Source organism: Eschscholzia californica, unplaced genomic scaffold, assembly GCF_041429995.1.
Source record: "Eschscholzia californica isolate CP2 unplaced genomic scaffold, dmEscCali1.0.p SCAF_1, whole genome shotgun sequence".
Taxonomy (NCBI): domain Eukaryota; kingdom Viridiplantae; phylum Streptophyta; class Magnoliopsida; order Ranunculales; family Papaveraceae; genus Eschscholzia; species Eschscholzia californica.
Genome location: NW_028238198.1, coordinates 53405641 through 53419886, shown reverse-complemented (window position 1 = coordinate 53419886; position 14246 = coordinate 53405641). Strand labels below are relative to the sequence as shown.

General features: G+C 35.0%; 2 long non-coding RNA genes across 2 annotated transcripts; both read left to right on the top strand.

Annotated features, from left to right (window-relative positions):
* The first annotated feature begins 1239 nt into the window (after positions 1 to 1239).
* Positions 1240 to 1874, top strand: LOC147567597 (uncharacterized). Its single transcript, XR_015237810.1, has 2 exons — positions 1240 to 1511; positions 1772 to 1874. It is a non-coding gene; the product is annotated as an uncharacterized LOC147567597 (long non-coding RNA).
* A 5718-nt stretch (positions 1875 to 7592) lies between these two features.
* LOC147567596 (uncharacterized) lies at positions 7593 to 9257 on the top strand. The gene is made up of 3 exons (XR_015237807.1): positions 7593 to 7754; positions 8298 to 8455; positions 9128 to 9257. It is a non-coding gene; the product is annotated as an uncharacterized LOC147567596 (long non-coding RNA).
* The last annotated feature ends 4989 nt before the right edge of the window (positions 9258 to 14246 follow it).

The window sequence follows — 14246 nt, the reverse complement described above, 5'->3', positions numbered from 1 at the left end:
GCATATCAGCTCTATCTCAGCAATCAGCTCCGCTAACGGATCCAAAATTCATATTCGAATCACTTCTAACAAGTTGAATAGATGAGAAGGTGTAATGGTTTAAGCTTTTTAGGGTTCAATGGAGTTGGTTTCTCTCAGATTTGATGAGAATGAGAAAGAGAGAAAGAGAGGAGGCGGCAAGATAAAGTGGTAGTTGGAATGGGATTAGGGCTTTTATAGGGTTCAAGGGGCGTCTTAGGGTTTATACCAGACGCCCCTTCTGATCCAACGGCTGAGGTATGCCCCGAAGAGACGCGATACCTCGGTCGTCGGATCTAAAGATCTCAAGGTTTTGAATCATCGGGCATCGGGCTCGGGTATCAGACGGGCTTATTTGACCGGGACTCAGATTTGAGCCCCTGTCCGAGTCCCGCCTATAAGCCCGAACCATCGGGCCGGGTATGCCCGGCTCGGGTAGCTTTCGGTTTTCTGGTGTAAACCGTCTGGGCGGATCGGGCTGGGTCTCGGGTTCGTGGACCGTTTTCCCACCCTAGTTCTAATATATTTAAAAGTTTTAGCTGAAAAAAATCTCTTACAAAATATAGGATTCTGTTATAGGATGGTGAGGACCAGCCTTCTGGGCCGCTAGTGACACTGTCCGCTTTGGCACATCTGGGCCTCAAGATTTTAAAAGGCCTCAGTAGAGAAGGGTGCTTATTAAAAGGAGCACCACACCCCTGTCTCCCACCAATGTGGGATTGCTTTACAACATACCCTCCAAAGACCACATTACATTAGAGTGAATCGTGTTGATAGCGTGTTATAGGATGGTGCGGACCAGCCTTCAGGGCTGCTAGTGCTACTGTCCGCTTTGGCACACCTAGACCTCACGGTTTTAAAAGGCCTCACTAGGGAAGGGTGCTTAACCTCTTAAGAGGAACACCACATTTTTGTCTCCCACCAATGTGGGATTGCTTTACAACAGATTGTGCATTTAACACACAAAATCTTTTGGATTCTTTTGTCAATTGGCTCTCATGGTTTATTAAGGAATCATTTACCCATCCCACCACCCCATATGATTCTGCATTTAACATACAAAATCTTTTGGATTGTTTTGTCAATTGGCTCTCGGTTTAGTAAGGAATCATTAACCAATCCCCGCCTCCCTTTTGACATATGTCCATACATGTTATATCACAAATCTTTTAGATTTTATTTAAAGTAGATAAAATATGGGGGATTTCGTTACCTACAAATGTCACTTGTCACACTTAATGACTTCAAAATCATTTGTTCCTACAAATAAGTCCACATCAAAGTTTAGAGAAGGAAATATATTTAGTACAGAAGATTTGGTGTTTTGTTGGTGTAAGAAGATATGGAAGCTAAAATTGTTAAACAGACGAGGAATGTGATTATGTTGGTCATGGTAGTGCTTGTTATGCTAGGCATGTTCAGCCAACAAGCTTCGGCACAAGACGCATTTTGTATCCTAAATTGCGCTAGGAGATGTGCTTCCCACCGTAGAGGTATACCCATCTTGTCAATTCACTCACTTCCTATATATATATATATATATATCACTTTAAATTTTGTGCCTTTTCGGCATGACTGGTTCAATGTATTTTAAGTTTCCAAAAGATAATATGTGTATATATGAAATATTTTAAGTTGTATAATAAAGATTACATAACCTTAAAGGTTATAGAAATTTTCGTACAAAATTTGGTTGTTAAAGTAGACTTTTATATTTGATGATAACACTAACTTCAAATTTCATGACTTGCAGCACTGGGGTCGTGTCTTGCTGCATGCCTTGCAAAATGCCTCTAACAATATGAGAGTTGTTTTTAACTTATGGGATGAAAATGGTAGCTTGTAAATGGGTTTCTTGATCGCTTAATTTGTCATTGTATGAATTATGTGATCTAAAATAAAATATCTCCTCAAAAAACGTCACATTGTTCTTCTCAATTTTCCTTTACTAATTTATTATTACTATTGTTATTGTATGCTCAACCCAAGTCAAAGTGTCACAAGACTTAATTACATAGGCTAATTGAGGGTAAAAGAAAAATAATTGAGATGAAAAGTCTCATTGCTTATTTCCAATTAATTTGAAGTTTGATGATAACAATTTTACTATGGTGTCAGATTTGTACTACAAGAAATAAACAACAACCTCACATACTTTACCTTTGGAGAGGAAAAACGTCCAACTCAAAAATTGGAAAAGAAGTAAAATACAACAACTGTCTCTAGCGTAAAAAAAAATAATAAAAAAAAAGTTTACTTGGCGACTCACATATAGGCGCAAATGACGTCGATCCAATAGCATTAGTACATAGTTTGGTGACAACTTTACTTGGCGACTCACGTAAAATACAACAACGAGTTATATATGAGGGAGACAACCAAGTGTTGATCAACTCGTTGATGGGCAGCCGAGATGACCTCCCGTGGAAGATAAGGAGACATGTGCTGGCAGCTAGGGTTTTACTACAGGCCCAACCCAATAGCCACTTCGTCCAATGAAACAAAGAGGCTAACGAAGTTGCCCACCAGACGGCCCAACGGTATATGGTCCGTTGAAGACTATTTACATTTCCGTCCTGATATTGGAACAATGTAATCTTTAGTCCTTTTAACTTCTTGTATCTATCCACCAGTTGCCGTTTTTCAGCCTTTCAATGAAGTTAATTTCCAGAAAATGAAAAAGTTCATTCCGTCCATGTTATCCAAAGAGGGTACATATGGGTACATATTGTCGCGAATAATATTACCATTTACTTTATATTTGTAACATAGACATATGTAGTGGCTACAAGATTTGGTGCCACTATATGGTTCGCAATAGCCATCTTCAATGCAAAAAGGTTGTGCCCTAAAGTACTGTCGACGACGGTGTTCAACCGTCCACTAAGATCTAATATAAATTTATTTTCATTTTTTAGAAAGCAAATATCCTATCAAGGAGAATTGTTCGTCGGGATATTTTTATGAGGCGCCTATAGAATCAATGTGATTTTAGCCAAATAGGATTATAAAACTCAATGTCGCAAATCAGCGACTAATGCGAATTTATTTTGCTTTGATGTGAACACTTCATTGGTGGTACTTCCCGAATAATTTGTCCCACAATGATGAAATTACTCAGAATCTCAAGATAACTGACATTTTCTTGATAATACCACTGTTTGCTTCATTTTTGTTTCTTTGATCTCAATCAACCATTATGTCGTTCCAAGTTCATAACAAATCGGATAGATAGAATCTAAATAATAATTTTGCATCAGATCTTTAACTAAAAATTGATTCGAAGTTTGAGATTTATAGAAAAAAATAATGAATAAACAATGATTTATTTGGTACAAACTGCAAATTATCATTGTAGGTCAATATGTCGAACTAGTGATAGGTATGGGTAGATAATCACAGAGATCATCTGAAAATACACAATAACAATCGATAATGGTGAACCTAATGATGATTTGTCAAGAATAAAAGATTGATCTTACTCCCCTTATCATTTTCTCTCTTTCTCTCTCTCTTGATGTCTCCTATCCAACCCTAACCATTTGTAGTCTTATTTGTCATAGTTATTTTACTTTTCTTCCATTACTAACCTTCCTCCATATATATACTAGGGTATAGCCCGTACCCATAGGGTAAGAATTTTCTATAATGATAAAGAATTTTAAAATGGAAAGATGAAACAGGAAAGGAAATTCTTTCAAAGAGAGAAGATGATTATTTTGAAAACTAATCGTAGAGATCATTTATGGGTGAAGAGAGATAGTTTTGATTGTGGGTAGTTAAAATCGAATTGGTAGAGAGATTTTAGAAAGATGAAGATGTGGGCAGTTTTCTTGTTATTATTTAAGACATAAATAACCTTTGATATTATATCTAATTACAAAATTTGGTATGATAATCCGACGGACCTGAATATCTCATACATAAATCTACGGTCCACCCAAAAAAACCATTGTGCTTTATATAATCTATTATATAAAACACAATGTTCTGTGTTGACTGGGACAAACTGAGAGACAAATCCAGTCATTTGCTCACCCACTCAATGCAAGAAAGTAAACAAAGTGATGAATCTGAACTGTCTATCCTGCGTTTTCTCTCAGATCATGGCCTTTAGATTTATTACCTGCCCCAAAAGAATAAAATTTGTTCACCCAATCAATGCAAGAAAGTAAACAAAGTGATGAATCTGAACTGTCTATGCGGTCATGTATCTTTACGTTGAAATGAATGAGACCCACTAATGAGGAGAAATTAATTTATTATAATGATAAATCTGACCGTCCTTTTTGGGTTTGATTGGTCAGATTGAATCTTTACCACTAAATCATAAATGTTTTTCGGAAATTAAATCATACTTTATTATAATTCTTTATCTCTCATAAATCTCGACCGTTACATGCCATTAAGTAGGTGAAATTATTTTGTCTCTATTCTGTTGTCTTTTCCATTCCCCTCTAAACGGTTGATTTCAAGGAATTACATTACCTCCCATTAAAACTTTATAGGAGAGATAAGAGAATGGGAACGGACAAGACAATAATTTAATGTAATAGATAAATTCTATGTAATAGATAACGGTTTCACATAATTAACCCTTCAGGTTTCTCCATTTCCGACTTCCTCCAAGTTTCCCCATATAAACATATCTCACTGAGAAAACCATCAGCAGTCCTTTCTTCTGTGGTCCTATATCCGATTCAAGAACATCTCATCATTCGGTGGTTTGATCAGAACACATACTCGGGTTATGCTTGCTATGGGTGTTAATGTAGCAATCGATGTTCATACTTGTTATAGTTATTAATGGGGCAACCAATGTTGTATCATCTTTCACTCTGTTGCATTGGTATAAACCCATCTCGAAGTTCCTCAAATTAGTTCATGGAAATTCTAAGTGTTCATCTATTCCAATAAGTTTTAGAGTTTTTGTTTGGTGTAGGTTATTTATGCCGTTTGCTTAAATGGCCAGTTGGTACAACCAACCTTTGCCTTAGTTCTGTCGAATCTGGATTTTGTGCACCCCTATCACCCTATGAAACGATGAAGCAATAATTTCAAGACTGTGAGGTTGAGTATATTAACTACCCTAGCATCTCCAAGGAGGGGTGAAATTAATGGGATGAAACCATGTTCGATTTTTCCCACTAAAAAATTGATGAACTAATTCATCTCTAACTATTATCATCTCTTCCCCAAAAAAATCAATGACCCATTCACTTCTGCCGTTTTCATTTTCTTGACGGTGCTTCAGTTATTGTGGTAGAAAGTTGGCTTCCTTGGCCTTGATAGCCGATCTATATGATTGAAAACTTGATATAGTGTTGGACATTATATTAGTGTTAGTATCAATTTAGATATTAGTAATTTTGTATCAATTTCCTTGTGAAATTTTGAATGCAAAATCTGTTATGACAAAAATTCTCATAATAATTCATGTCTATTCCATTCCATGTTAATGTCTCAATTGTTACCATAAATTGATCTATGATCTTCAAATTTGTATTTTATTTCAGTCATTCGTACACAGGTTGTTATTTCATTATCTATTGTATATATATATATATATATATATATATATATATATATATATATATATATGTTTGTCAGTTATTTTTTCTAACTTCGTATGATATAGTGCAGACTTCAATTGTGGGAAGCAGTAGTCGATTCAAATGGAATACCTTTTCCAGGGTTGCCATTAGAGAAATACATGTGTGTATAAAGCAATTGTTTTTTAATTAGTTACAACCTTCAACATTTCTTAATTAACTACCATAATTTAAATATTTTCCAACGAGATTATTTTCTTAAGACAGTTGTTGTTAATTTTGTGTGGTAATGCCTTTTTTTGATTAGCTCATATTGTTTTATAGCGATTTCAAGGTAACGCCAAATTCCTATGTAATTTAGCCTTTTGCTATCAATGTTACAGTATCTATTGTTTGGTGATTAATATTTGATATAATTAGTTCAAGAAAGATTGTTAGTTTCTTGATAACGTATTTGTGCTTATCTTGACTGATAATTTTTATTACTCCATCGCTTTATTCATGTAAACTGTTGTTGTTTCTCTCTTGCTCTCCTGTTAATTTTATACTGTCGTTAAATTTTTATATTTTTCTCACTTTCTTGCTCATCTTGTAATTATTGTTGTTCAGTTTAATTATTTTTCTAAATAAATAAGATCGCCTACATCCCTCGCACCGCAAGATTACAAAGTTTTTCGTGCCCTACAGGCACGGGTTATAGCTAGTAGATATATAAAGCACAATGGTGTTTTTTGAGGTGAGTCGTTGATTTATCTCTTGTTCTTTATTAAACATGTTTGAACTATGATCACCAACTATTCTTTATGAAAAAAATCTTCTTTTATTCGTGATTCAGTTTTACATTGTATAAACCCTACGTGTCCACCGCGTCCTACGGACGCGATAGATCCCTTTTGGCTAACGCCTTCATGTATGAGCCAACCTAAATTATGTGGTCTTTCTCTTCATGGATTGTGTTGATTATGTCTTAGTGGTGCGTGTATATTGAGATCATGCATAACCAAGACGTGTATGTATCGCAACACAAACACGTCTAGGTTATGTGTGTTCCCAATATAAACGCACCACCAAGACACACTCAACACAATCGATGAGGAGAAAGACAACAAATTTTAGGTTGGCTCATACATGAAGGCGTTAGCCAAAAGGGATCTACCCCATCGATAAGACGCGGTGGACACCTAGTATATATATATATATATATATATAAATGATATCCATATGCATATATCTATGATTTACGTTCGAAGTGAAGTCTGTAAAGTAGAGATAAAAAATTGGCTTTCAGCTCCCCGGAATATCCTTGAGAGTCTTTATGTGACTTTTAAGACCCAAAATTCTTTTTAAACTGTTAGTCATATGACTTATTCAATTTGTGATTTGTTTCATCTTATTTATTCGTGATATATTCATACCATATTGAATGTAATGACTCTTTTAGTCAATGTCAAAAATGAAATGAAAATAAAATCATACAATTATATAAAACAGTTGAAAGAGTGTTGACTGGGACAAACCCTTGATAAACCAGGTTTGTGTTTGTGTTTGTGTTTGAGCCCAATCCTAGCTTTTAGATCCATATATCTCACATTAAGTCAATGGTGGTTGAATATTGATAACTCTTTGGAATTTAAAATGGGATGTTTTTAGTTAAAATTCCAGCCTCTAATTTGTTTCTTAACCCTCTGGTTCACATGACTTCTTTCTCATCTTTCTTTCCCTCATAACGCCTATCTCTCTCGATTCACCCAACTTCTTTCTCCTCTTCCTCTGACTAATTCAATCTTCTTGAACTGATATTTTGACGGGGATTTTGGTGAAATGCCCCGATTGGAGGGTGTTTTCTTTTTTTTTCCCCACCTCAAGAAATGTTTGGTAAAATGCCCTCTTTCAAGTTTGTCGTCTTTTTGTTTCCCACCTTACCCTCCTATAAATAACATATCTAGAATTTCTAGATATGTTCAGATCATCCCCAAATCAGAGAAAGAAAATGGGGAAAACGATTTCTTCATCTCTCTCCTCTTGAATCTCACTAGTAGCTCGATTTCACTGAACCATTCGTTCAAATTTCTTGCTCCAATTAATTTGTCACTCGAAGTAACTCGATTTTAATCTCTTTTTCATCTCTTCAAGATACCTAAGGTTGAATCATAAGCTTGAGAAGCTCCCACTCTCTCTCTCTAGGTCGAAATCTATAAAGACTATTCTCTATCTATCTCAAACAAGTGTTTCATCTCTAAATTTACACAATGTTATATGTTTAAGTTTGATTTTCTGTTGTATCAATGAAATGAAATCTAGGATTTGATTATTTACCAAAACCTAGGGTTTGTACTACAAAAAATTTAGGGTTTTTATTCTGTGTTTTATTTTGTGGTTTGATTGATTGTGTGTTTGATATTGAATGATTATCAATGGCCCTTTTGTTATAGTAGTTGTCTTGCATTTTGTAGTCGCATCTTCTCGTTACTTGTGGATGAATTTTTTTCATTATGGATGTAAATTATCCATAGAAGTTACCAAAATTAGCTGGTATTGATAAATGTTATTGTGCTAATATGGTTATTATGCGATATCAGAATATGTTAGATTTGAGGAGGTTGAATAGTTGCCTCTTCGAGAGCTAAATAGTTTTTGTAGAGAAGAAATATTTTAACATGTCTTGTTGTTTCCTTTGCTACATTAAGTTAACCAGTTTCAACAACATGACCTTGTTATGAACAACAGGAGCTGTTACAATGTGCTAAGAGATGATTCACCTTCTGGTAGACTCTCGACAATCTGGTATTCCACTTCTTATGTGTGTTACTTGATCCGTTGCACGTATTGTTTGCTCTCGGAGAATGTCAATGTCAAGCTCTTCTTCTTTAAGTGAGATTATGGAGGTGAGTTATTACAGATTTTCTTTGAGTTTCTTCTTACAAAGTATTTGTGAAGTGGATTTTGCTAGGAATTTGAGTAGATTAAGTATCCCCCTTTCCTTTATTTTACTTTGTCTGTATCTTGCTGGGATAGACTCTCTAGAAAACAATATGGGAAGTGAAATTGACACACATAAACTTAGGAGGTTGAAACAGAAGTAGGAAAGATAACTATGCAATTGCAACGGGTGGTTTATTCTTAATATTTTAGCATGCGACAAAAAAATATCAACGACTGCAGAACTTAGATTTGATATAAGTTGCAGGTTCTAGAATTGCATAGTGAAACCCAGGATGCTAGAAAGAGAAGATATGAATAGAAGTGTTTGATGAGATCAAATCCATTTTACTAACATGGAAGCTGGAACGGGATAATCGGTACTGAAAATAAGTTGTAATGGGTAGCATTCTATGCTAGTTGAAGAGTGGGTAATTAAGCTAACGAGACACTCTTTTGATTGAAAGGGGAAGTATAGTAAGAGAACGAGAACTTATTAGATAGTCCATGTCTGTTAATTTTGTAAAACAAGATAACCACGACTTTGTGATTGAATCTCATAGGATTTTGGTTTCTTTGTATGAAAAAAAGTTAGAGCTTAGAAAAGCATTTGGGTGTTTATTTGCCATGGTTTGCAGGTTACCCCTTTGTGCCTCATACATGAACTCGTTACTCCATGAACACTATTAAAATCATAGTTCAATATGAAATTGTATTCGAAAGAGTTCATGGAGTTGTTAGGTTTTAATGATTTTAGTGGAGTTTTTGTAATAGATTAATCTTAATGGGTACTTTGTAAAATAATTATAAATTGTAAGCTTTTGTTTGTGGGTAAAGAGTTCATGGAGTAACGAGTTCATGAACTCCGAGAATTGAAGAGCTCCAAAAACTTGAAGCAAAGGAAGGAACAAAGGCTTGAACCAAGACTGCTCGAGAAGTATAAGCATTCACGTATTATTGTTGTTTCAATTTTAGGTTATGGTGTTGAGGAAAACAAAGATTTTTAGTTTGTGAATTTATGTCTAATAAAAGCTTGATATTTGTGAATCTCTTTCATTTTTTTATCGTGAATGTGATCCACCAATTATTTAATCAAGTAAAGATCGGTGGCTTCATATCGATCCCCTTTAAGTGAGTTTGACATGAAGTCACCGATATGCACTCCAGTAGCTTGCGTGGGTTACTATAGTTGGGCTGGAGTTCAAATCGGTTGGCTGATGTCGAATCTGCTTAAAGGGAATCGACACAAAGCCACCGAGTTGAACTCCAAAAGCTTAACAAAGGTACTAGAGTTGAGTTCGACACGAAACAACCGATTGTCTTTGGGTGAGTTCGACATGGAGCTATCGATTTTAATCGAAACCATGATTTAGGTAGTTGTTTTAAATCGGTGACTTCCTGTCGATTCCCTTTAAGCATATTCGACATGAGCCAACCGATTTGAATTCTAGTAGCCTAGGCAAGCTGCTGGAGTGGATATCAGTGACTTCATGTCGAACTCATTTGAATAGGATCGACATGAAGCCACCGATTAGGACTGAAATAGCTCTAGATTAAGCCACTGTTCAAATCGGTGGCTTAGTGTCGATTCCCTTCAAGGGATTTCAATATGAAACTACCGATTTGTACTGAAACTATGATATAGATAGTTGTTACATAGAAACACCAAGAATGTGTTCTTCTCTTTGGATTTTACAAAATTAATGTTCAAATTCAACGGAAAGCAATAAGAGTACAAAACATTCAACTATACATGATTGAAAAATTGATATTAGCCAATGGAATGGACAACAACATAAATCAACTCGTATGAGATAATGGCCTCTCCTTGGAATTTCATCAAACACTTGATTGACTAAGGAAGAGACCCACACTTTGCATATTTGTGTTTCCATTACATGATGACATAATAACCTCTCTTAGTCATTTCATCAAACACTTAATTGGCAAGGTAAGAAACCCACATTTTACATATTTGTGTTCCTACTACATTATAACATAATAACATAATAACTTCTCTTAGTCATTTCATCAAACACTTGATTGGCAAAGTAAGAGACTCACATTTGCATACTTGTGTTTCTATTACATTGTAACATAATAACCTCTCGTAGTCATTTCATCAAACACTTTATGGTCATACATTTCATCTTGATTTTTGCTAATTATTTTATTGATGAAGATTATGATTTTGGAGGGACTTCAACCTTCGATTGATGAAGAAGAGAGACAAATTTACTTCATAAGGTCGATCGATTTGATGATTTTGAAAATTTTGACTTAAAGAAAGTGAGAGCTTTCATAGGTTTCTTAGGATCCACTCTAGCTTAATGAGGAGTTGAAAGAGAAATCAACCGAGATATTTGAGAACTAAGACTAGATTGAGAAAGAAATTTGGAGTAATAGTTGATTCAAATAGTGATTTCGAGCTTTGGTTGAGAGGGAATCAAGAGAGAGATGAAGAACATCCGATTTACTCTCTGATTTGGAGATAATCAGAATATATCTAGAAATTCTAAATATGTTAGTTATAGGAGGGTAAGGTGGGAAACAAAAAAATAAAAAAGTGAAAAAATGGCATTATACCAAACTTTTCTTGAGTTGGGGCAAAAAAAGGAAGTTCCCCTTGGATCGGGGCATTTCACCAAAATCCCCTATTTTGACACTCCAAAGACATCCAACTCAGTTGACTCATTTGACGATTGTCTTGTCATTTACATGTGTGCAAATATAAATGTATTAATTGGTTTAGATTACATATGAAATGTCTATAGAAAATGCTATAATTAAGAAAATTAAATTTTTTTACTTAATATTTGACAAGCTGACTCATCCGAGTAAAAGAGTGGTTTACATCGTAGACAACTTTTGAAAAACTGTCTTTTAGTACAAGTGAGCCAGCATGTCAAAGATAAGTAAAAGTTCTTTGTAATAGTGGCATTTTCTACATATATATATATATATATAAATATATATATATATATATTTCTATATAACAAATTAGCTAGGTTTTCGGTGTCATCTCATAACTTGGCTCTATAAATCTCGGACGTTGAACTTTTATTTCTTAATCTTAGTCGTTGTCAGACAAGCATCAACCCATCTCACGGTTATAAATTAGCAATGGGATACAAAAAAAACAAGTACCTCCCCCTCTTAAGCTTTACTTCAGCAGTTTTTAAGTTCCGTAACTTATGAAAACTATTTTTTATATCCACCCGACTTTTTTGAATCGTGGGAGGGAGAGAATCGTGGGTAGGAGAGAATCGTAGAGACCTAACTACTTTTTTTTTTTTGAGATCAACTCTTGACTTTGCTAATTACCTTTCTTATTTTTCTCTAACCACTATCAAGGTTTTTGCTAACTAATTTTTTCTTTTTTACAGGCATCATGGAATAACCATAAACACTTCACTTTGACTATTTCTAGCTCCCACTTTTCATGGTAATATTTTTCCTTACATTATTTGTTACGTTTGTGTTTTTGGTGTTTGTGTTAAGTTAGAAGATGAACATTTGTTTGTTTTACATATTTGATTTTTGTTTTAAGATATAAGTATTAGGTTAATCCCACATTGGTTGTGGACGGGGCAGGGTGTGTGTTAGTAAGTGTGGGAGAAGCCTTACCTCTTGAGCTAGTTTTTGGGGTGAGAGACGCCCAAGATCACCCAACGTTAGTATTAGAGCCCGGATAATAACAAGTCTCGGCCCAATAAGTATTGAAGTTAAGAGCTAATGTGTTAGGGGGAGACTGTAAGGTTAGTCCCACATTAGTTGTGGAAGGGGCAGGGTGTGTGTTAGTAAGTGTGGGAGAAGCCTTACCTCTTGAGCTAGCTTTTTGGGTGAGAGAGGCCCAAGACCACCCAACAATTAGATGGACAATTTCTTCCTACTAATAATTTAATGGAGAGAAAGTCCCATAATTCAGTACCAGTACATTTGATAACGATGTTGGATCTTTTGTCGAAGGCGTAAGAAGAATTTGATAGTTCTTTATCCAGGAAATGTGTGAAAGATGTATAGATTCTTAAAAGAGATTCATGCTATTGAAAGATTCATGTAATTTTCCATTATTTATTTGTTAATCTTTGTTTCATGGATTCATTATTTATCCTTCCCCAAGTTCCATAAATAATGGTTTTGATGTTTTATTAGATTCATTAATCACGAGATTCATTAATTTGTGTATTTTTTTATTTCTTTGAGAGAGATAATCTATTAAAACCAAGAGACGGTAAAATAGGGTTTATGTTTATGAGTTTCAGGTATTCACAATTCTAATGCTTATATCGACATTTGGTTGCACATTATTTCAAATGTTTTTGAAACAAAAATAATTTGTAACGTTTTTTTGTTGCAAATGGTAAATCTCATGTTCTTAGTCAATTGTTTCTAACTAACTTCCCGAAATAACTACTTTTTATCACTACTATAAATCTCATGCATGGTTTTGGTGCCATGTCATGACTTTTTTTTTTAATAAATCTCGGTCGTGCAATCTTCGTTCGTGAATCCTAACAGTCGTCTTAGAAGCCTCCAATTCATCTCATGATTATATGTTAAAAGGATAAGAAGAATACTAACAACCTCCACATTTTTGGCTTCAATACACGGTTGTAAGAAGTTGTTATGTGTGGTGACTTATCAAAACTGCATTTTTATTTATGGACCCTCAATATTATGTAGAAATGGCATTTATATTAATTTTTAAAAGTTCAGTTAAAGGGTTATTATAGTGATTTACATTTTCCCAGCTTAAATATGGGAGATAATCGAATCACAAGGAGATAATAGAGGAAATGGGTTAATTAGTTTCAGGTTCCTACCATTTAATATTCATCATCTCCTCTGTTAGTACTAAAAGTCGCGGAAGCTATCGAACCTATCCTAGAAATTGATCCGATTATGATAATTAATCGAAAAGCTATGTCAAAACTAAATATGCAAACAAAATTAACGAGGTTCGGCTTAAAGCCTACGTCTTCGGGTGAACAAGAAAACTTTATTGAAGGATAGATGAAGACGACTCACACAACCCGCAAGTTCGTCCCAAGATGGTACCGTATAGAAATTAACCGTCTATATTAGATCTTTGACGACCGAGAAATTAAACACCGCTCAAAACTATGAACAAAATTTCTCTCTGACTTGCTCTCTCTCTAGCCCTCTCTAAAGAATAGTTGTTGTATTTGTTGTTGTGTATTACCAATACGCAAAACCCCCTATATATAGCTTTTATCCACTGACTATTATGTCCAAACAACCTCTTTAATTTTAGAAACCAATTCACAATTAGAAACCACCTCTTCCAATTGGAAACCGCAAACCGCCTCTTCCAATTAGAAACCATTAGAAACCGCCTTTCCCAATTAGAAAACCGCCTCTCACAATTCTCCACTCGTACACAATTTGATACACTTCAAATTTTGAACGAAACACCAGGATACACCTTGTAAGATATATCTGCTTCTTGTAACTTCATCTGACTTCACCATATGACCATGGCTGTACGTACTCTTTTATAGGATCAAGCCTACCGTAGTTCTACCAACCCTTCACATAAAATTTATCTTGCCGCCATTACGCCCTTTCGGGGAACTTAACACGAGCTGATTTGTAGCAATTCCAAGCAATGCTGAAACTTGCTACACGTCACCACTTTAGTCAACATGTCCGCGGGATTCTCATCTGTGTGAACCTCCATGAGAGAAACATCACCTTCCTCTACGACATCTCGTACGAAGTGATACCTGACAT